The sequence below is a fragment of the Salminus brasiliensis genome, chromosome 20 (assembly GCF_030463535.1).
Source record: "Salminus brasiliensis chromosome 20, fSalBra1.hap2, whole genome shotgun sequence".
In the NCBI taxonomy this organism is placed as follows: Eukaryota; Metazoa; Chordata; class Actinopteri; order Characiformes; family Bryconidae; genus Salminus; species Salminus brasiliensis.
In genome coordinates, this window is record NC_132897.1 from 16,378,888 (window position 1) to 16,396,976 (window position 18,089).

General features: G+C 43.7%; 1 protein-coding gene across 1 annotated transcript in view; it reads left to right on the forward strand.

The window, feature by feature from the left end:
* The first annotated feature begins 5,836 nt into the window (after positions 1-5,836).
* pdzd2 (PDZ domain containing 2) overlaps positions 5,837-18,089 on the forward strand; it is a 92,781-nt gene continuing 80,528 nt past the window's right edge. The window contains exon 1 of the mRNA XM_072664358.1: positions 5,837-5,929. The gene's annotated coding sequence lies outside the window, so the exon portion shown is untranslated. The remainder of the gene's footprint in view (positions 5,930-18,089) is intronic.

Consider the following 18,089-nt stretch of genomic DNA (forward strand, 5'->3'; position numbering starts at 1 on the left):
CCACTTGTGTGGGTTGTGGAGTCCATCTCATGCTACCACGAGTGAAAGCACCACCAACATTCAAAAGTGATCAAAACATCAGCCAGAAAGCATAGGTACTGAGAAGTGGTCTGTGGTCCCCACCTGCAGAACCACTCCTATTGAGTGTGTCTTGCTAATTGCCAATAATTTCCACCTGTTGTCTATTCCATTTGCACAACAGCATGTGAAATTGATTGTCAATCAGTGTTGCTTCCTAAGTGGACAGTTTGATTTCACAGAAGTTTGACTTACTTGGAGTTATATTGTGTTGTTTAAGTGTTCCCTTTATTTTTTTTTGAGCAGTGTGTATGAGAAATTCTCTCAAAATCTCAAATGTATAATTTGGGAGTAAAATGAGTGAAAAGTCCAGAGGAGACGCACTTTATGTACAAACCACGTGTCAGGTTTGGTCTAAAACCCCCAGGGATTGTATGTTTGTTTCCCAACAGCCAGAAACAGCCCAACATTCAATTCTTTTCAATACGAGTGGGCAGGCTACACTGCAGTAGGTGTAGAATAGATGGTCGGAAGTAAATGTGTTCATGACTCAGCTAGGTCTTCTTACATGAATTGTACAGCCTTGGGACTTAATGTTTACACAGTACAATCATACCCTTTTCCAAACAAATAAAGGAAAATACATTATCTACTATATTGGCCCTTTAAAGCCAACCCGCCGTCCGTGTGGAGAGGATGCTTGGGTTGATTTTGGCATAGTCAGCAGCTACCAGGAACAATTAAGGGCCTCAACAGGTTTTGGTATGTCGCCTGGTTCATCTTGGCTCCATAGATGGGGAGGAATTACTCCTATGAATAGGTAGGATTTCTTCTCTTCTGTTTAATGCCTGGGCTGTTTTGACAGGCCTAACATGATCTGCCTCACATCTGCTCGACAGATGGCTCTCAATACAAGTCTGTGTTTGAGTGAAATGGAAGGATGAGAAGCGTGAAGTTTACTCATAGTTATGCACAGATGATTCATAATTCTATTTGTTGCACATCCTAAAAAATAAGGTTTGATAAGGTTTGTAGTTTCAGAAACATTTAGCTCGAATATGTGGACGCTGCTAGCGTAACCGATGCCAGCGGGAACAAATGAACCAGTGCCGCTTAACCCCTTAAACAGCACGCAGCCTATGCTAGACTTCTATTACCAGACAATAGCCCCACCGGTTTGTACAGAAGTCCCTGTAGTTACTGAGTAATACGCCTTAGTGTGGAATTAGCCTTGCTGCCTTAAACTGTAGGGGTTGAACTGTATAGGGATAGGACAGAATAGGTCTTCTCAGGACACAGGACGCAGGACTTCTGCACACCAAGTAGACATATGATCATTGTAGGAGTGCATAAATGCTAAATATTTCATTATATTCATGTACTATAGCCAGGCAAATATTTTGATATAGACAGGAGTGCACAGAAACATCTCTGATGTCAGCCGTAGTGATTCTAAGTTCTACATGGAAAGGCCAATGTAATTTGGGTGGGTATAACGATCAGAACCCTAAAGAATGAATGAATGTGTATAATTATCAAAAATCAGCCACTATTGTCATAAAAAGGCCCAGAAAAGAGTCCAATTACACATCTTCCTTTTCAAAAGTTATAACATTTAGCATTGGTTAAATGAGTAATTTAACAGAAGCCAATTTCCCCATTTTCTTCCCAATTTGGACTGCCAGATCCCCCAGAGCAGCAAGCGAATCTGCAGATTCTGTCCCACACAGCCCTTGGGTTTCAGTCCGACTAACCGGAGACACATTTGACTACCGGGTTTCAATGCATGTGACTGAAGTCTGATCAGGATTCAGTCCAGATACTAGATTCAGTCACATGAAGTGGCCAGATGTAAACGGGGTCTGTTAAATATGGTGGTGTGGGGGGTGTTATGGTCTGTATGGCGGCCAAAAGCTGTTGGACGATGCGACTGCTGATTGAGGTGTCAAAGCAATTTTGCTAACCAGTGGTTAAAATGCCCTTTATTTAATCTGAGATCCAGCACCCTAACCACAGGTAAGTTGTTTAAATTGGAGTCTAGAGGTGTCTGTTTGTTTGTTTGTTTGTGAAAGCAGTTGGTTTGATGTACTTTTCGTCAGCGGAAGGCTGCAGCCTATGCTAACTAATTATCCGCCATAGCTTAACACACACAACTGGAAAACGTGTAGATGACGAGATGGAGGAGATGATGATATTTTGTGTTGTTGTGTTGGTCGCAGTCCAGTGAAAAACATGTATCTCCAAAATGGTGACTTTAAAGACGATGGTAAATAAAAAATGCCCTTAACTCTGAATGGAAGTCAATATAAAATAAGAGCTTATGCCAGGTAATTTAGAGCATTTCTATTGGTCCGTTCACCCAGAATTATCAAACCATGGAGAAAACCTGAGATACATGGTTTTCATTGGACAGCAGAGGAATATAGCTTCAGCTTTATACTTGAATCACACCTTTACTCAGCCTGGTGCATCTGACCTTCCCTTCCTGCTGATGCTCTCCCAGTGTGAGGAGGCTGGAGACCAAATTCCACCATCCAGATCAACCTCAGTAAATGGCTGAGAGACCCTTTTAAGGCTATGTGCGGTATATCCAAATACCGTCCACACCTCAGAGACGTGTATGTGGACAGTACTGAAATGATGACACAACTGGTGCGTTGGTAACTTGGCCTGATAAACACGGACATGTCTGATCTGGATGGAAATACACTCTCCGAATGTGACCCGTCCATCAGGAAATGACTCCAGGGCCTCACATTTAATCCTGAATCCCAATGTGCGCCAACTATCACGGCCTCTGCACTGTAACTCGGTCTAGTCACTGTACGCGCATACCATGTCATATGCCATAGGCTATATGGAGACGTCTCTGTCTTAGCATGTTAAACTCTCCTCTGCCGCAGGTTTGAATGCTTGGCATGCCTGGGCTTTTTGTTGGTTGGTATCAGGGTTGCATTCACCAGATAAGAAACGCCTACTTGGCTGACCACACAAACTGCATTTTAAATCAACAAACAAACAAACAAATGGTCAGGGGGTTTTATTTTTTTTTTCAGGTTTTACAAACCTGACTACTAGCATAGCATTGTAAGGAATTTGGTGAGGCTTGCCTGTTTATTGTTTTGGTGATCCTCCCTGTGGTTTCTTTTAGTTCAAGGTTTCGTTTTTGCTGAAATCTCAGTGCCAAGCCCTTATTCAACCTTATTCATCTCCTTTATTTAGAATTTTGTCTGGGCGAACACATGGTGAACAGTACTCCTGACCTGTTGGCCATGTCACTTCCTCCAGTTCTCTTGATCTTCCTTATACCACTTTTGGCATCAGTGTGACAGCACCCACCCCCACCCCCACCCCACCCCCCATCCCCAGCTAAACAAAACGGTCTTTCTTTCAGAAAGAATGCCACACACATACTCACAGTATGTGTCTACTCACAGATTCTCTGTTTAGCACTTTAATGTACTGTGTTTTTTTCTTTGTGTGGAATAATGAACTTTAAAAGGGAAGATTTAATAGTATTTAATGTTTTAAAATCTGCTTTTTTAAACCTATTACCCAGCCAGCTTCATCCTGCCCAGGCAGATTTAGACAGAGGGGATTCCCAAAAGAGTGCTTCACTAATGCTTAATCTGTACGAGAAGTAAAACATGTCAGGAACTGTATTCTGCATCGCAGTCAAAGCCCGTGACTATGCACTGATCTAATTTAGCATTCGCTGTGTTACACGCTCTGTGATTGGCTAGTCACACGGAAATCTCTGCACACAGCCTCACTGAGGCCAATAGCTTCACAGCACCTCATCTCAAAAACCTCATCTCAGGCAGGTCTTGTGGGGTTTCTGTGGTATGTGGTGGTCAGTACCTACCAAAAGTAGGTCATAATAAAGGACAACCAGTGAACAGGTGACAGGGTCATGGGCTCACTGAGGCCCCACCTCCACCTCACAGCTTACAGGACTTCAATGATCTGCTGCTAATGTCTTGCCACCTCAACAAAAACACTACAGTAAGGGCCGACATCTGACATTAGACCACAGTTGGGCTCTCCGAACATGGACAAGGAGAACAGAGAGCTGCATGACCCTCGGTGCTTAAAGGCAGCAGCGCTCTGCCAGTTTTTCTCTTTTTACAGGTGTTAATTAATCTGAAAATACCCTTAGCTAGTTTGTATAGACTAGGATCCAAAAGATACCTCTAAGCTTAGATACTACTAAACACAAAAGTCAGTATCAAGACCACAATACTCTGCACTACACTTTGCCCAAGTGCTCTTGGGCAGTGGTGGCTCACCGGTTTGAGCTCCAGACTATTGATGACAGGGCTGCGGGTTTGATACCTGGGCTTGGCAAGCTGCCACTATTGGGCCCTTGAGCAGGGCCCTTCACCCTCTATGCTCCCTGGGTGCTGGAGTCGACTGCTCACTGCCCCTAGTTCACTAATGTTTGTGAGTGTGTTCACTACCACAGATGTGGAGGACACATTTCGCTGCCTGGACGCTTGTCTTACCTGGATTTTGAGGGATGGCGGGTCAAGCCGAGCCGTACGTGATACTGGAAGGGCTCTTGGTGCAGATCTGCTTTTGACCATTGCCATCAAGTGCGGAGAGGCTGGTCCAGTCTTGGCTTTGTAGGCCAGCGTCAGGGTTTTAAATCTGATGCGGGAAGCAGCTACAGAAAGCCAGTGGAGAGAACGCAGCAGTGGAGTGACATGGCTGAATTTATGGACATTGAAGACGACCCGTGCCTCTACATTCTGGATGAGCTGCAGGGGCCTGATGGTGCGCAGAGGGAGACCAGCCAGAGGAGAGTTGCAGTAGTCAAGTCTTGAAATGACAAGAGACTGAACAAGCACCTGAGTGATCTCTCTGGATGTTGTAAAGGAGAAATCAGGACTGTAGTATAGTCGCAATAATGCGCTCATAATTGTGATATAGAGGAATAAGAGAGGAACTTCTACACATTTCTAAGCACAATTATGTGGCATATACTAAAATGATGTCTTATTAGTCCGTTATATTTTTTCCATAAGAGTCCTATGCAAAAGTTTGGGCACCCCTGGTCAAATGACAGATTTTCAACATTTTACATTTCAGACAGCAGTTGATATTTATTTTCTGGAGAAAAAAAAAGTGCCGGTACTGTAACTGTGTGACTTTAGAAGTGTGTCTATGTGGAGGTTGTGAACTTATTTCTTCTTTTCTTTTAATACACAAAAAAAAAAAAAACAGTGACACGTGAAATGGAATGAGAGGAGGCCAAACATTGGCATAAGAGCATGTGTTCAATTTTATAAACAAAGATTCACCAAGTAGGCTTTCTCAGTTTACCCAGAACACGGCCTTCCCTGCTGTGTTATGACTGCCGCTGAAACGCCGTCTGGGTGTAAAGCGAGGCCGGCTGGGGTTTGTGTTTATGAGCAGGCTCACTTCTGATTGGTCGGAGGAGAACGACCTCATCAATGAGGGGCTCCTCCCACCAGTTTGGCCACCAAGCGGCACACTCGTGTTGACCCGAGCCCGGCCACACTGCATCCTCCACAAACAGGCTGCTGGAGAGGAGTTAGTTTAGTTATTTATTTTTAATATATATATATATATTTTTTTTTTTTATAGCACTCCGGAGTCACTTTTCATGAGAAGAAGTGGAGGAACGAGCGGGTGTTACAGTGAAGGGGGCCGCCTGAGTTACAGAGTCGTACCCGGGCTGCTCGGGGCTTCTCCCAGCATAACGAGCGAGGGAGCGAGGGAGCGAGCACCGCTCATTCCTCCGAGTCCGAGGATTAGACTCGACCTGAGTCGGTCTGCGTTCACACCGAGAGTCGGTTCACAAAGAACAGGAGTCGAGTCTCCTCTCCAACTTCACTCGACCGCTAGATTTGGAAGTCCAAACTGCTGAAAGAAAGGGAGCGCAACGGTGAGTGAGCGGCTATTTTGGTGTTCCCACCTCCCCCTCCTCCTCCTCCTCCTCCTCCTTCCCCTTCTCCTTCTCCTCCTTTCGCAGAGGAAGGGTTTGCCCGTTGGTCCTGCTGTGGAAGTAAAGCCGAGCCCCCCGTTCAAATGTATGAAGTAATGCTCCATAACTAGCGCCGCGTTTCCATAACAACCCACAGGAGGACATCTAACGGTAGCTAGCTAGGCTACTTCTTCAGCAGATGGCGAACCTGGCTGAACCTGAGGATCCTTGACCCAGAGTCTGTCAGCACCTCTGACTCCAGGCTGCTCACGCTTTTGTTTACCAGCCTTGGCTAGCTGGTTCTCGTCGAGTGGCCGCGGCTCTTAACAGACGCGCCGTGGCATAACGGCGCCTGCTGGACACGGCAGCCTGGAGGGCAGCCTGGAGGTTCGAGGGGGTTCTGGAACCCCTGCTGCCTCTGCTTCTGCATCTGTCTGAACACATCTGGCGTGGTCTCGAACCTCTCCAGTCTCCAGTCTCCAGCCTCAGCAGCTGCTCGTCCACTTGTGTGGAACTGATACTCCTAATAGCCTCCCATTGTTTTCTGGGTTATTTTCTTTTTCAGTAGCTACAGAGCTTTACAGCCACCCCTGTAGTGTGGCAAACTCAATTTCCGAGGCATTTTGTACGTAATTGACATATAATGTAGGGTATAGTCCAGGTATAACGGCCTCAGTCACATGGAACTAGTAGAGCTAGAAGAGGGTTTACTCAGAAGTGAGGGCCGAGTCCAGAGGTGGGTAGGAACGGTAGTATTTGCATAGTCCGGTATGATTTACATGGGCTTGTACTTCTCCTGACTGGGCCCTGTAAGTTATTCTGTTCTTGTAGCTACTTATGATTAAAAGTTACATTTATCTGAAGTGAATTTTACAGAAATAGCTTGAGTATGCGAGTCCAACCCTGTCTGTAGATGGCATTAAAGGTGAAGGTGCACGTATTTGTCACTGTACACTGTACAGCGAAATGTGTCCTCCGCATTTAACCCATCTGTGGTAGCGAACACAGCGGTGGGCAGCCAACTCCAGCACCTGGGGAGCAGAGAGGGTAAAGGGCCTTGCTCAAGGGCCCAACAGTGGCAGCTTGCCGAGCCCGGGAATCGAACCCACAACCCTGTTATCGATAGCCTGGCGCTCTAACCGCTGAGCCACCACTGCCCCTCCGAAGGTGTGGAATTACACCACACAGAAACAGGCACAGCTTTATTTGCCCCTCCATTTGTTCAATCACATACATCGAGTCCTATTCGTCCCTCTCTGCCAAGTTCTCATCAGGGCTGATTTTTTCATCTGCTCTGTGAGGGCATGTGAAGCCATGTTCCACTGAAAGTGTTGTTCGTTCCCTGTAATAATGACTCACAGAAGTGAAAGCACCCAACTCGAGTAGGAGGACCAAAAGTATTAGGCCGATGAATCCAGAACAGCAGCACACACCATCCACCAGCACATGTACTGGAGTTTGTTACGCTCTGCCGTTTTTGAGATGCTTTCGTTGACTGTGTTGACTGTGAACGGCTAAATCGGGGCTGTGGAGAAAGTACAGTACACAGCGGTTTAACGTTTAAAAAAAAAAAAAATCATTTCTTAACAAGTTGACCCTGACCAGAACTTACTGACTCGTACCAGGGGTCATGATGTCTCCAATACAGATCCAATACAGATCGATCAGTAATCCTACATGTGTCTCATGAGTTTCATAGTCATTAAAAAAAGCTGAGAAAAATTCTAAGAAATATGTACACCTGTTTTGACTTGTAACACTCTATACAAACCATTTTGCCCCTATGAGGGTTTGCAAATACACCTTAGGCCCATTTCGTATTCCAAAAGTACTGCATGTCAGCATCTTGGGCCTCATGCTCATATCCGTTTAGTGCAATAGTTTGCGCAGTGTAGCTCTAAAACGGAGCATTTTTACAACAAAAAAAAAACCTTTTTAATTATGCAGCTATTGAAAAAGTGGTGGAATACCCTTTTAAAGACCTGGTTCTTAATATATGCATGTGGTTTGTATATAATAGACTTCTAGACAATGCAGTATATAATTCAGTTAACAGTTTCAGTCCCAAGCAGTTAACCTCAGTGGAGTTAAACTACAACTTTTTATATGAGTAAAAATCCAAACTTCGTTCTTATTTGAATTAGGTCTCATTTGCTTAATGATACTTTCACGTGATAACAATTAGGTGGTCCTCACAGCAGCAGTCTTTCACTTTCTGCAAAACAGACGACATACATTTTTATAACTTGCTCTTTAATTTGTGGCCTGTCTTTGGCCTATGTCTGCTGGCTTCTGTGGCAGCCAGTGTATAAAAGCCTTGTAAACCAGTGAAGATTTGTGTTTCTGGAGCCAAGTTTTTAAACTGCATGACGAGAATCTATCACGGTAAACAGACTTCTGTAAACTTTATTTTATCTCGACAGCCTCGTCCTCCGTTTAAATATTTGCGAACCTTTAACTTGCACACTCCAAATGCCTGTAGCTACCTTCGGCGTATGGTTTAGAGTAGGGACGCCTGAGAAAATTGCAGTTATACTGCTGCATATTTCAGCTGTAATGTAACGTTCTTTTCACTACAACAAGAGAAACCGACCTGCTTTTCTGTGACTGAAGGAATTTATGTTGACGCAGCCTAACGCCATATCAGTATTAGGATAAGCGCTAACAACCAATGTATTGTGCCTGGTTCACAGAAGACATGGTGGAAAAAGTGAGCAGTCAAGATGTGTGCGCTGTGGAGCAAAGAAAAGGGAAGCAGGGAAGTGCTGAGATGGTGAACCTCTGGTTCCCGGAGACAGATAAGAGAGCGGAGCGGTGAGGGTAAGTTGGGGAATGGCATACTGCCCAGAACGCACCACGTTGCTCATCCGTCCAGGGACAGCACTTTACAGAAAGAGCATGTCTATTATAGGTCTCCTGCTGTTGTGATGGGCTGTGAGTAGAGCAGGACAGCAGAATGAAAGTCTTGAAGATTGTGTCGATGCCTGCAGGTACCGCACTGGAGCTGATGTATGAAGCCCTTACGTTGCTTTCATGTTTCTGCAAACACTACATCTTTTTATTGTTTTCAAATTTCCCATTTCCTATGTTTGTTTGCCTAGTAATCATAGCACCATAAGACTGTTCTAAGTCTGATCCACGCTTAGATCACTTCCTGTGAGGTGTTTGGTGGGCTCTCCACGTGTCTGTTGGCAGGTTTCTTCCAGGTACTCGGTGCTAGGTGAACTGGCGATGCTAAATTGCCCCCAGGTGTGAGCGAATGGGTGTGTGGAGTATCCTCAAATGGACTTGTGCCCTGTCCAGGGTGTATTCCTGCCTCTGGACCCATCAAGACCTCGAAAAGAAAGAAGCAGAAATTATATGTACGTATATCCAGCAAGTGGGCAGTCAGTGCTTAAAGTTGATGTTGGCCAGCAGAATGGCCGAATTGCGAAGGCTAGGCGACGGCAAGTGGCATGTTCCTGGTGTGCAGTGAGTAGAAAAATTCCTCGTGAACCAACAACAGGCTCACGGGTGCCCAAGGCTCACTGATCTACATTTCCGTTTACATCATTAGGACGACCACTTACCTTGATGCCACCAGGCTGCACAATGGGAAGGAGGCAAGCTGAAGGACTGCTGAAGGGAGTGTGAAGCTCTGGGCATGTGCTGCTGAGAAACCTTGGGTTCTGGCATTCATGTGGATGTTACTTAAGACATGTACCACCTACCTCTAAGCATTTCAGAATGGAATCGACATTGAATCCCTACTAAGGTCCCTGACTTACCTTAATATTCTGAATGCTGAAGTGTTTCTTTTAGGACGTTTTGAATACCAACACCAAGCAGTTTCCTAGGTCATTTTTTCCTGTGCTGGGTTTATATAAAAAAAAAAACTCCAGAAAAAACAGTGACCTTCAACTAGACCAAACTGTCACACCCACAGATACACACAGATACACACAGCGCCAGTTGCGTTCCAGCTGTTTGGAGAAAGAAGTAGACACTAGGATTACTGTAGAACGAGATTGATCATTGTAAACTTCTGAAAAGGCACAGGCCTCTTGCTCGGCTCTGCTCTACTCTACTCTTTCTTGTGTCTCTCGCTCACTCTCTTGTCTTGCTTTGGTCTGGTGCCCATTCCTTACTTAGCAGCGTTTGCTTGGAGGTTTGCTCGTTTATGTACTGCACAAGGAGACTAAGAATCATTTCATGCAGGAATTCCCTATTTTATTACATGTAGGAATAAAGCAACCGACATTTCACTGGTGTGAAGCTGCATGTTTTAGAGTAAGGGCAAACATTCTTTTTAGACCTGTGTCCGAGAGACAGGATGCATTTTTAGCATGTCTCTCCCAAAATGCTTTTGCTGGCAGAAAGTGAAGCTGTGTCAGCTTGGTGTAGACCCAGACGCATGGTCCAGAATTAATCATATTTTTGCTTGGTTGACGATCAAGAAGTGGTACCCATGAAATTCAGTCGCAGGGAAGATTTGAGTGACTGCTGTTTGTTGTGATTCTGCTACCACTTATCACCTGCTCAATTTGTCCTGACTTGTAGGACATGTAGTTTCCAGTTGCAGCCTCTAGTTAGTTCATCATGACCAACACTTCATTATATAAAGCAAATGCAGACGTGACGGCCCGTCCAGTATTTAAACAATCCACATAAAAAAGGTACAGCGCTCATATGGGTGTGTGTTGCAGGCTGTAACAAAGGCTTCCTCCCTCTGTGCTGAGTAGTGTCAGATGGATTAATGTAAACTTGGCCAGATGTGAGGTTTTATCAAGCTGACTGATGCTGCATTCGAGGGCTTTGTCTCTGCGTTATATCACTGTACACTCAGTTCCACCCACTTGCAGAACAGGCGCTAAGATTCTCGGAATGCTTGATACGTTTTTTAACAAAGTATCAAAAATTTAAAGCAATCATTTTCGCAGTACCAAGCTGGAAAGGTGAAGGGTAGCGTGCCAGCATCTTTTCGAACTGCCACTTGTTCCGTCGGGTTAAAGGACTCCTGCACCGGGGGGGTCGAACACCTCTCCCAGCAGTAGGGCCAACACTTGGACCAGGGAGGGCCTGGCTCTTTGGTACTCACCCTACTCAGCAGGTCAACCACCCCAACTTTGTTGGAGACCGGCCTCCAGGAATGGAGCCTGTAACTTTCAGCGGTGTCGGAATTTAGGCCTGGTTGCCTGTTAGCTTTATTAGCCTTGTTTTGGAGCATTGTTTTCCAGTACATACTCTTTGACCTACATGGTAAAGGCCAGACTTCATCCAACCAACCAGGTCATTTGCTGGAAAACCCAGCTGATATTATAAATAGACATATTGCTGTTAAATGGTTCCCTGCTCTGCTTGTGGTAAAGTTTTTCCCAGAAGGAATTCCACAGAGAAGCTTGACTTGCTCTGTAATCATATGGTAGTATCACATTATTCATCACCATTATCCCGACCTTCCCACATGTTGCTCCCTTTTTACTTTGACAAGAAGTATATTTTGAATTTGAAGGGAAACTCCAACTACTTTAAATACTAGTTTTTTTTTGTTTTTTTTTTGGGGGGGGGGTGTAAGAACTGTTCCTAGTGTTTACATCTAGTGGGCCGAGCACAAAGCATCATTTCAAAACACAATGCAGGTCATTGTTTCCTTATATTTTACAGGAAATTCCCTTTGAGATCTTTTTTTTTTTTGTCAAAGAGGGGATATATAATGATGACACGTGTCTGCTGGTGGAAACCAGCTGTTTAGAAGATACACAGGCTTGTCATGAAATGGGAAAAATGCATACTTAAGTCATATGGAAGTAGGGAACAAATGACTTTATAGCCCCGATCAGACATGAGGTCTAAAACGGAACTAGTTCTAATGGAGGAGGATCTTGCTTAACAGCTGCATGCATTCTTAGGTTACTCTCCTCCTGTTAATGGCAGCGCCAATCAGGATTTTATAGTAACCTATATACAGTAGCATGCAAATGTTAGGGCATCTCTTTTTTTTTTTTTTATTTCAAGCGAGATTTTTACAGTTTTAAAATAAGAAAAAATCAAAAGTTTAAGCACTCCCCATATTCAGTACTTCTCCATCCATAACATTTTTAAGATGTTTAGATCAGGGGACTGTGAGGGCCACAGCAAAACCGGAGGCTTGCTTCTCTCAAGGTAGTCCATTGTGGATTTTGAGGTCCGTTTAGGATTTAGGTCTGCCATGATGAGGTTGACGCTGAAAATGAAATGCACCCAATTCGAAACCTTAGAATTTCCAGTAATTACTTGACTACGAGAAAATGTCATGGCTATAGTTTGGGCTTTTTACGATAAATGATGCTGCCAGTGTGTGGGCTCATTATTTTCAGCATATTTCTTTGTGTAGGTAATGGCATAAATACACTAGATCACATAGACCTTAATAATCAATATAAACACCCCACTGCCCTGCTGACTATTGTCTGAACCTACAGTTTTGCACTTAATATGTAAATCTGTATTTACTGTTTTGTCAAAATAATAATAAACAAAAACATTCTGCTGCAGATGCCATCCTCTTTTCATCTTCATCTGATGTTTACTCCCAGAATTTGCTGGTATTTAATTGAATTCATTCTTCTCTCTACTAGTGTAATATTTCTCGTGCCATTAGTTGCAACACACGATAGCTCATATTTTAACTTCATCAGGCCACAGGATTTGTGTCCAGACCCCATCAGGTTTTTATTTAAGAACTTCTGACACTGCATTTTGTCGTAAGGACATAGCATAGGCCTTTTTTCTGTTCACTCGTCCACCAATGTTCTATTTTTGCTGGTGTTGCTGCACAGTAGAATAGTGCAGCACTACTCCAGAGCCTTCCTTGCAACCCTATGATCAGTTCTCTCGGAAACATGACTGCTACCATTCCTCTTAACTGTCATTTCTTAATTACTTTAAAAACTGAGGAAACAGCTACCTGAAAGCAAAGCTAGCCATCTTCTTATAACCGTCTCCTAGTGCTATGCAACTGCTTGAGGAGGCACATGGTTGCTAATTGTTGGGACCAGGTTTGAGAAGTCAGGAAGGCCTTATAAAGCTTTATAATTTGCAACGCCTTGACTCTTCTAACAATGACTGCGACCCTTAGCAATGCCTTAGCTATTATAAACGATTGCAGGTAAAAGTTAGGAGAGCTCAATTCTTGTGCCCAAACTTTTTAAACAGTAATCATGTTTAAAATGTTGAAAATATGGTCTTTAAGGTTTAAGATTAATTTAAAATTTAATGTAAATCACCTTTATTCATTTACTGGTTCGTTTACTAGGGAAACGGGTATTTTGATTTCCTAGAGTCTTATTACATGACCTAATAATACAAAGGAAAGACAGGGCTGTGTGGTACATGCTTGTGGTCGTCATTGTTTCTCGTTGATGAGCTCTTTAGAAGAGCAACAGGACGACTGCCTAATTATGGTGCCTTGTGCCAAAATGTTAATACTGCATTACCATGCTGATGTGAAATGGCCAAAAGGAGATCACATACTCAAACGTCTCCCTGCAAAACCTTAGTAAATGTACTGTAAATAGCAAATCTTCGAGCTCTTTTCATTAGGCAGTGGCCACTTGAATATGATTATAGCCAGTATGGCGACGTCTGTGCATTGTGCCCTGCATAGGGCGCCATTTGCATATGAGAGCCTTCCGCAAGTGCTCTGCATTGTCTCCTTTGAGGGTGCAGACATGAATTAAGGCTTCTTTTTTCCTACAGAGGCTCACCTCTGACATTTGTGTGTGGCCCTCGCTGTTGTTGCAGCCAACCCCCCCCCCCCCCCCCCCCACACACACACACACACACAGCCTTCGCATACTGAGCTGGAAATGACCCCTTGGCTCTGCTCTTTCGTTTGATCATTTTTTGTTGGTCTGTGATGAACCCTTCCCTACTACCCATCTCAGTCCAGCTCAGTGCTGGCCACGTCCCCCTTAGGGAACATCTAAATCATGTACGCAAGACATTCATTAATTTATTCACTGGCATTGAGCACTAGAATGGCAAGGTTGGCTGTGCTGTAGCTGTAAATCAGATCCCTGCAACCCGCAGACCGTCTTTTTCTTTTTTTTTTTAACTGTGTTTGGAGTTTGCTTAGTGAATCATTCCCTAGAGATGAGCTCACTAGATGTGGAGGGCCATATGCTGAACTTTGCAGCCGTTCTGATGTTAGCGTCATGGTTTCCATTAGTAGAAGAATAGAATAGATAGGAATTTTAAAAGCTAAACCTCTAGTATAGCTTTGGTCCGATAATTGATTGTAGCCAATATTGCAGTAATTTAAATAAATACTAACATTATGCAAACTCATATTTTGGACTATGATTACTTCAACAATGCACACAATGGAATATTTCACTGAAGTATAGGCTATGCAAGCGGATAACCGTTAACAGGGTCGAACACGTTATCGTAACTTTCGTTCATGCGGCTTTATGGGGTTATGAAAGGACGTTGCGGGACCAGTGTTGGCACTGTCAAATACCTTTTATTTTATAGCTTGCAAATAATTACACTTAAGGCCAACTTATGCATCTTGGTCAGATCTACACTGTAGCCTATGCATAGCCGCCTACCCTATGCCGTACCCTACACGCCCCCAGAAATGTAACTACGCGCCATGGCTGCGCAGACCGCAACAACTGTGATTGGTCTGTTGGGTAGCATCATATTTATGCCTCTTTTTTTTATTATTCAGTTGGACAAACATGGAAGGGCGAAGTGCCGGACAAGCACAGAAAATGACTGACCTCTCCCTCCATCTTGGTTAAAAGCCCAGGCGTATTCTTCACGTCTTCTTTACCATGAAAGTTCACATGAAGGCATGTGGTGCACTACAGCTGGCGAGTGACACGCACACCTGGTTTTCTATGATGGAAGAAGCAGACAGATGTTTGCTGTAGATTACACAAAATACGGCTGTTCAGAACCAAAGAACCTGACTCACGGGCTGTGTACAGTGACTGCATCTAAATAGAGTGCGAGCTTTTTGCTCCCAAGCATCCATCAGCATGAGTCAGTGAACAGACAGGTGTGCAATAGGTGGCAAACAGCATGGCTCCAGGTGACTCTGTGTGTGTGTGTGTGTGTGTGTGTGTGTGTGTGTGTGACACCATTCTGTCCTTTCTGCAACCATAGAGGTTAAACCTGATGAACAGTTAATGAAGGCCAGTGTGTAGAAGACAGCTAATGTCCTGTTTGCATAATCCAAGCCCCATTTTCATTCCTTACTAGAAAGCTTAGTTTTTGGCTCTGCAGTCTTTGGATTTGCTTTAGGAATTACTGAGGACACCTAAAGTGAAGGTCAGCAAGGATCAGAGTGTCTTCTGGCAGATGAAGCTACATTGTTGCTCACGTGCAAAACCAAAGAAGATACAGTAGTGTCTCAACATAATACATTTTTAATACAAAATAAATTAGAAGTATGTGCCTTTTGTTTTTACACTATTTGGACTTAAGTATTGGGACACTTTCTTATTTATTATGGTATTTAAAAAAAAAAAAGTATCATGCTGTTGTTGGAGTCTCTACTGTCAAGGTAAGGCGTTCTACTAGATTCTAACGCATTGCTGTGAGGATTTGATTGCATTCAGCAATAACAGCGTAAAAGTGCCTCATCCAAAACTATTGGATGATGCACTATCATTCCAGAGAACAAGAGAACACAGTTCCCCTGCTCCACAGCTCAATGCTGACCAGCTTTAAATCCCTCTAGCTCACGTCTGGCTTAATGCATTGAACGATTTATCAGGTCCATCTGCTGAAGAGTGTCTTATTCTGTTGTCAGTACTAGATGCAAGCTTTGTGTGCAGTTGCATATCTGAGTCAGCAATGGTAAAGACTGAGGTAAAGGTAAAGATGGAACTCGACTGTCAGTATTTGTACATGTGTTACAAGTGTTTGCATCGATTCTACAGAATTCCATAGTCTACAGAGATGGTTTAAGATCAGGTAAATCAAAGGTCCAGAGTTCGCCACCTAACAAAATAAACCCCAATAATCACAACCCCTAGAGCTGAGTATTGATTTCTAAAAAAACCCAGTCGTTTGAGTCAAGGTTGCCCAGAGACCTTGTAGACTGGAAAGGTGACTCATTAGGGATTGACAGGTGTACATTTACATTTAAGGCATTTAGCAGACATTCTTCTCCAGAGCGACTTACAAAAGTGCTTTACTATTAACTCAAGAATAACCTCAGCTAGTTTGAATAGACTAATAATTCAAAGATACCTCTAAGTTCAGACACTACTAGACACAAGTCAATAGGGTGACCACTCTGATATTCGCCCAAGAACTCTGGGAAGAGGTGGGTCTTCAGTCTGCATTTGAAGACCGTGAGCGACTCTGCCGTTCAGACACCCAGAGGAAGCTCGTTCCACCACTTTGGTGCCAGGACAGAAAAAAGGCTGGACGCTCGTCTTCCGTGGATTTTGAGGGATGGCGGGTCAAGCCGAGCCGTACGTGATACTGGAAGGGCTCTTGGTGCAGATCGGCTTTTGACCATTGCCATCAAGTACGGAGGGGCTGGTCCTTTCTTGGCTTTGTAGGCCAGGGTCAGCGTTTTGAATCTGATGTGGGAAGCAGCTACAGGAAGCCAGTGGAGAGAACGCAGCAGTGGAGTGACATGGCTGAATTTAGGAGCATTTTTAATTTATGTATTATTTATTTATTTTGATCTTTTATTACACTTTCAATTAGAGCTGCGAAAATACATGTGGAAATAATTGATGCAATAGCTTATAGTTTATATTGCGATATTTAACAATGCAGGAAACGTCAGTGATCCAACATGTCGTGATATTGATAATGCACTATTATACATTAAGAATAAATCCAAGATTGGAGTGAAATAAATGATATTGTGCAGATATAATCTGACATAGACATGTTTCCTTTATGTGACTATCGTACATGCCCGCATTGCGATGACGATGCTAAAACGAGATAACAAGCATCCCTACTTTCAGTTTCATTTTCTGAAATACATTAAAAACATTACCTGCTTAGATCATGCAGAAACCATTTGTCCAAAAAGAGTGGCCTACAGCACTGCGGAGAATAACTACTGGATATTTGTCTGTCTCTCAGAGCAGTGATTTCCATAGATCCAATTAATGTGCTATTCATTAATGCATTATGACTGCAGCTCCTGTAGTTCCTATTACGTTAACTAGGTTTATCTGATGTGACACTACTTGTACAGATGCTTTCTGCTGTTTTCGTTCACGTTTAATTCACCAGTTATGAGAGCTGGTGGGTTAGTTTATGCAATAATCCAAGTCGACTACATTTTCTGCTTATATCACACCCTCTTTAATGTACTCTATATCCATTTAACTGTCCTCTCTCATTCTCGGTAGATGAGCCGTGGCTCATACGAGGCTTATTCGCTAAGCTGCCAGCTTTGATGTACTCAAGTGTTTCGTAACCATGTAACTTTTTTTTTTGCCGGCTCTTGTGCGGCGGTCCATTAACTCTTCTATTCTCCGCTGAAGTGTGTAACGGGCTTCTCAGAAAGAGGAGAGGGATCTGTGTGATGTGCGGTGGTAGCATGCCATGCCATGTGGCATTTAGGGTGAAATGAAACGGGGGGGGGGGTTAGTAATCTTTGGCCATATGGCCCCCCTGGAGGAGGGAGGAGGGTGTAGGCCACTGGAGAGGGGGAAACAAAGGGTGGCAAACACACTCCTTAACTAAGCAGACAGCAGCACTCGACCCAGTCGGATATCCTGCATGCCATACAGATCTGTCGTCTGCTGCCTAATCACACTTGCTCTAGTGGGTCCTGTATGCTCAGCATGTTTTTAATCGGGCTTGTGAGAATTCACTTAAGGATTATATTTTAATTGGCTATAATAATATTTAATAATACACAATGACCCAAAACATTAGAAACTCTCATAGCAAGCAAATAGCAAATAACAGTGAAAATCCCCATAGTAGTCACTTTGTTTGAATGCAGGATTAAAGGTCAGACGCGAAGACCATGAACACATTTGTAGAGCTCCAGATTGTTATGGCCACATGACGACTGGGTTGGCAAAGCTTCCTTGGGTTCTCCTGATCAGCTGTGGCGGGTGACGGTTAAGAACCGGGTGTTGAGCAGGCCAAGGCTCATCGACGT